Source organism: Hordeum vulgare, chromosome 7H (assembly GCF_904849725.1).
Source record: "Hordeum vulgare subsp. vulgare chromosome 7H, MorexV3_pseudomolecules_assembly, whole genome shotgun sequence".
NCBI lineage: Eukaryota > Viridiplantae > Streptophyta > Magnoliopsida > Poales > Poaceae > Hordeum > Hordeum vulgare.
Window position 1 is genome coordinate 5501193 of NC_058524.1, and position 6000 is coordinate 5507192.

The window sequence follows — 6000 nt, forward strand, 5'->3', positions numbered from 1 at the left end:
ACCAGAGATATAGACAGTCTAGACAAGAGATATAGATACTCTAAGGCTGCATGTAATGGTAGTATCATGCATGCCAATTAGGCAATTTTGATGAGGTGACATAGAATTAAATAAAGAAAGATAGGGTTGAGTATCATATCATGATACCGTATCATATTAAATGATGTGCTACTATGTGTCTTGCATAACAATAAATGAACCACCCTATAATACTGGCATATGATACTATGCATTACGGATGTGATATCATACATTAGTATCATATTTATGATACTAATATATGATACTACCCATTACAATCAGCCTAACCTCCGGCCCATTATATAGTTGCCGGCTCAATCAAATTATGGGCGACACGTATGTCTCGGTCTTCGTTGTTTGTTGGGTTTTAGGTGTTAATTCAGTCAACATGGGTGGCGCTGGTATTAATTGTTGATAGTTGATTTACAAGATAGCTAACTGCTCACGCCGTGCGGTTAACATTTTTTTATTAATTGAATCAGATGAGCTGCATAAATTGAGTGTGTGTCTCCCCTTTCTGGGTTTTGAATGATTCAAAATTGATTTGTGCTCCCTTCGTCACGGTTTAGAAGACACGTTTAAAAAATCTCTGGGACCAAGGTAGTCACCGATTGGTTGTGAGATGTAGTAGGTGTAGATGCTAATGCGCCTAATCAACTTGAGAAAATACTAGTACTAATGCGTGAGCAGCAAATTAGGAGGGCGCATGCATGAATAGTACTACAACGAATTAATAGAAGTAATTGCTTTCGCGTCTTAAACCTTGTCTATTTTGAAAACACACGCAAGTTTAACTGTGCCTTCTAAACCGTGACGGAGAGAGTACTATCTAATAGATCAATATGCTTTCCGGTTGAAAAAAGAGAAGAAAGCAATATATCCATGCTTCGAATTGTGTGTGTAGTATTCTGTCCATTATAAATTTGTTGAAATTCCAGTTCTGTCCTAGGTTAAAGTAAATTAGATCAAGCGTATAGGACAGTGTGATAATAAATACATATATGGAAATATTTGAATTACTTTCTTGCACATGATTTTCTTAAGAGTTAGAAATATACGAAAATAGAGAAGGACCGCACATGGTTGATGTGATGGAGAATAAAATTTTTAGGTCCGGGGTGTCTAGACACCCTATTATCTATACAGTCCGTTTTGAATAGGGTGCATAGAGATTTGTGCCACGTACTCTGCTGATCAAGTAAATTAACATGTCTGTTCCTTGATTATGCACGGGAGAAGTGACAATATTTAAGGAATCTAGACCTAGTCTCGTACTGTCCATCATATGACAGACACCCCTCGGTCTGCATGCATATGCACTGATGTGAAACCCCTTTTTTTTGACAAAAGGTACTGTAGCACAATTAACTCTATTGACGCCACATCCAGCCCCCATGAGTTGTCACTCAGCAAAAACAACACTTACGAGTTGTCATTTCAACCTTGACCCGCTTGAGTACCGACCCCCTGCAAGACCTACTCGACGCAGAGCACTTCTGTTCCCTACCTCATGCCGGTGTTTCTCTCTGTTAACTGACCTTGTGAACTATGCTGACTCTGAAAAAAGTCTGCCGTTGGACAGATCATAGCACGAATCTAAACGTAGTTGATAAAAGCGGTCGGGACCTCCGGGTGCCATCGCACCTTTTCGTTGATGTGATAAGTTAATTTCCATTACCCTATGATATACTAGTTGTTACACCTGATGTGAGGTAGGAAAAGCGACCGCTTATAGTTGGTACACCGCCGTAGCATCCGTATATAGTTCCTCCTGTGTTTAGAAATTGAGTTCTGATCACGCACAACGGAAGCATGTGGAATAAAAAGGTACTCCCTCCATAAACTAATATAAGAGCATTTAGATTATTAAAATAGTGATCTAAATGCTTTTATATTAGTTTACAGAGGGAGTATTGTTTATTATTCTAGTGTGTTACTCCTACTAAGTAAACCAAAATGAGAAAAAAAAGCAGAGAACTAAAAAAAGATGGACAAACGAGATGGCGCAAAATAAAGAAATAAGATGTTTAGAGGCACCAAATAAAGTGAGAGGGACGGAGACAATGAGAAAGAGAGAGAGAAGGGGGGGGGGGGGGAGCGAGGGCGAGGGTATTTGTCAACACCATTATCGCATGCCTCAGTACAATCATAATTTGAGTTTCCCTACATGACTGTGATGCATACGATGTACTCTTTTGCAATGATTATTGTTGGGATGTGATGAAACATTACCTTATGATAAGACCATGCATGTTTTTCACATGCAAGATAGATATACACTTCTCCCAGATTCATTAGTCTAATCACAAAAGGGATAATTTTGCCCCAAAATCTACATGGAAAATAAATTTGGACGGAAAATTCCAAATTCTACCGAATTCCGTGCACCTTTTCGGGCCCGTTCAAGGGGCTAGATCGCCCTTTTAGCGGTCAAATTTTTTCCTGTGCATGCCCGCATTCGAGCGTGTATGGCCGAGTGTGTACGTCGAGCCGTACGGTTATGCCTTCTTTCCTTGACATTTTTTCTTCTTATATTTGGTTTATGTTGGGCCTATTGGGCCTAATAGCCCTTGCCCTATTTTTTTCCTTTCTCTTTTCTAAGTATATAAACCGCCGGTACGGAAATATATCGACCCGAGGAAGCCGTCGTTGCATAGAAACCATAACACGCATAGGACGCACTTTTAGGCCCCCTCGCCTCTAGATGCCATCTTCGCGCTGAGATGTGGACCTGGGATGTTCAAAAAAATTATTGTCTTCATTAGCATCTAATAGTCATCACGGTCTTTATGTGAATAAATTCTTTTTCGTTTGACGTTGTCCGTAAATAAGGGGTGCTAATCTCTATGGCACATAGTCCATGGGTCAGACTTATGGCCCGCCGATCCCTAGAAGGAAGGACTACCGAAGCTGTGAACCTCTGTGTGATCAAGATGGAAACTTCGGAAAACTTGGCATGTACTTCAAAGATAGTTTTTGTAGACGGAATGATCGACAATTGACTACATGTGTAACCTAGGTATCCCCGATGTGTATATTAACCGAGGGGTTTAGTATGTAGAGACACAATTTCCAGCCTTAGGGTTGCACACAATTATACGTTCTTGAGGTAGATCTTCATGCACTCTATACTCCATTATATCAATACAATCAAATTAGTAGAAAACAACGCTATGGTCCAGGCAAGAAAAGGGCTTTAATCCCGGTTCTGTTACGAACCAGGACGAATGGGAGCATAAGTCCCGGTTCGTGAAGCCAGGGCATTAGTCCCGGTTTAGATGGGACCTTTAGTCCCGGTGTGAGCCACGAACCGAGACTAAAGGGGTGGTGGCAACCATTCGTCTGGCGTGAGCCCGTTAGTCCTGGCTCGTGGCTCAAACCGGGACTAAAGGTCCAAACCGTTTGATTCCCGTGCCTTGGAAGTTGTTCCTGCGAGATCAAACGCTACAGTAACCGCGAGATCAAACGAGACCAACGCCTCCCTCTCGCCTTGTTCATCTATATTTCCTCTGTTCGTCTCCCTCTCCTCCATCTCCATCCTCTACCATGAATCCAATCACTCGCTACGGGAAGGTGCTCGCACATGGCACGACCAATCTCGATGTCGTCTACACGAACGACAGCGCCAAGGTCCGGTTTTTCTTTCCATGTTCGAGGCATGACTTCTAGAGGAGAAACACAAGTACATGAGCCTCGATCTCGAGTACACGGCTGATTGTCGCGATGTTGCCGTCGTCCAACTTTGTTTCAAACATTGTGTCATGGTCTTTCAGTGGGCAAGGTAATACGAAACTTGTCATAGTTTTAATTGGGGATTTTCTTTGATTCATAGGATAGGAAAATTGCATTCGAATAGGAGGATTGGGAATGTCGAGAACATGTCATACTTTCCTTGATTGATAGGAAAAATTCATAGGAAAATTGGGTTTTTTTTCTTTGATTCATAGGAATGGGGCTTTTCTTTGATTCATAGGAAAATTACAAAGGAATAGAAAACTGCATAGGAATAGGAGGATTAGGAAAATTGCATAGGAATTTTCCTTGTAGTTGCATATTGGCCATCGTGAGAACATGTCATAGATTAGGGGCTTCTTTTGATTCATAGGATAGGTAATGCATATAGGAAATAGGAAACTTGCTATATATGATTCTTATTATAGTTGTGTCGAATTATACTTGTTATGATTCTATTATACTTGTTGCAGTAGTATATATTTAACACATTTGTTCCATTTTGTTGTTGCAGTAGTGATAAGCACTGTCCAAAACTCATGGGCTTCCTTTGCAGCGACATAAATTTTGCTAGCATTGATATAACAAATGACAAGATCAAGATAAGGCCCACTTGGGGTATTGAGATACCAGCTGAATGCCACATTGGTCTTTAGGACAGGTTCAGGCTTGAGCATGACAAGACTTCAATGGCTCGTATGGCATCTGCCTTGGTCGACAAGGAGTACGCTGATATGAAGACAGAATTCCCCAAGTCAGGGCACAAACTTTAAGGTAAGACCCCACTTGACCCTATCAACATTGAGTATGCATCAAAAGATGGGTACGTTTTATACGAGCTGTACCGCAAGATTAGAATCTTCGATTATGGGCAGCGTCACCTCGTACCATTAGTATCTACTACTTGGGGGTATTCTGATCTGGACGACGAGTATTTTGATCCGGACGACGAGTAGTGCTTGGGGGTCTCTTCATGTTATGCAGTACTTTCTGTAAAGGATATCTGAACTATTATTTTTATTATGTCCATGTTAAGTATGATTTGTGTGTAAGAATATTTAATATGATGTGATCAAGCTTTCTGAAGCATTATGATATATGTGATGAAAATTGTCCATGGTTACGACACAATATATAAGCAAGGGACACGCGCGAAGAAAAAGTGAAGACTTTCTCTCCACAACTAAAATATTAACTAAAAACAATGTACTAAAAAGAATAAACTTTGAATGGTGCATGCCGAAAAAATGAAATCCCTTTGTAACAAATGAGTTTTTGTTCAAAACTCTGATACTTCAAAAGAGATTGTCCATTTTGTACACGAAGTGCATCCAGTTTTTGCCGTAACCCTCTCAACACATTCTTCATGGGTGAAATGATGAAAACATGCCAAATTTTAACCTTTTCAGAGTTCATTTGTAGTGTTTTTCAATATCAGGGTCATTTAGCTCAAAAAATGAGTAAATGCAAGAAAAATACCAAATGAAGTAAAAAAAGGGTTGAAAATTGATGATGTGGCTTTAAATGGTGCATGTTGAAGGCACCAAAAGTCTGGAGTTGAAATAAGTTAAAAAAATAAAATTCCTTTATAACAAATGAGTTTTCGTCTAAAACTCTAATACTTCGAAATAGACTGTCCATTTTATACACGAAGTGCATCCAGTTTTTACCGCAACCCTCTCAACTTTTGAACACACGCTATGTGGGTGAAATGATGAAACCATGCAACTTTTAACCTTTTCAGAGTTCATTTGTAGTGCTTTTCAATATCAGGGTCATTTAGCTTAAAAAATGAGTAAATGCAAGAAAAATACCAAATAAAGTAAAAAATGGTTGGAAATTGATGATGTGGCTTTAAATGGTGCATGTTGAAGGCACAAAAAGTCTGGAGTTGAAATAAGATGAAAAAAATGGTATCTCTCTATAACACATGAGTTTTCGTGCGAAACCATCATACTTCGAAAGAGACTGTCGATTTTGTACACGAAGTGCATACAATTCTTACCGTAACCCTCTCAACTTTTTAACAAATGCTACGTGGATAAAATGATGATACCATGCCAACTTACTATGTAGTGCTTTTTAATTTTAGGATCATTTAGCTGAAATATTAAACTAATACAAAAAAGAATATACTAAAATGAATCAAAATAATATTAACTAAAATTATCAAAGTATTGATTTGTTAAAAAGAATGAACTAAAAGAACCAAAAATAATATTAACTAAACTTATCAAAGTTCATTTG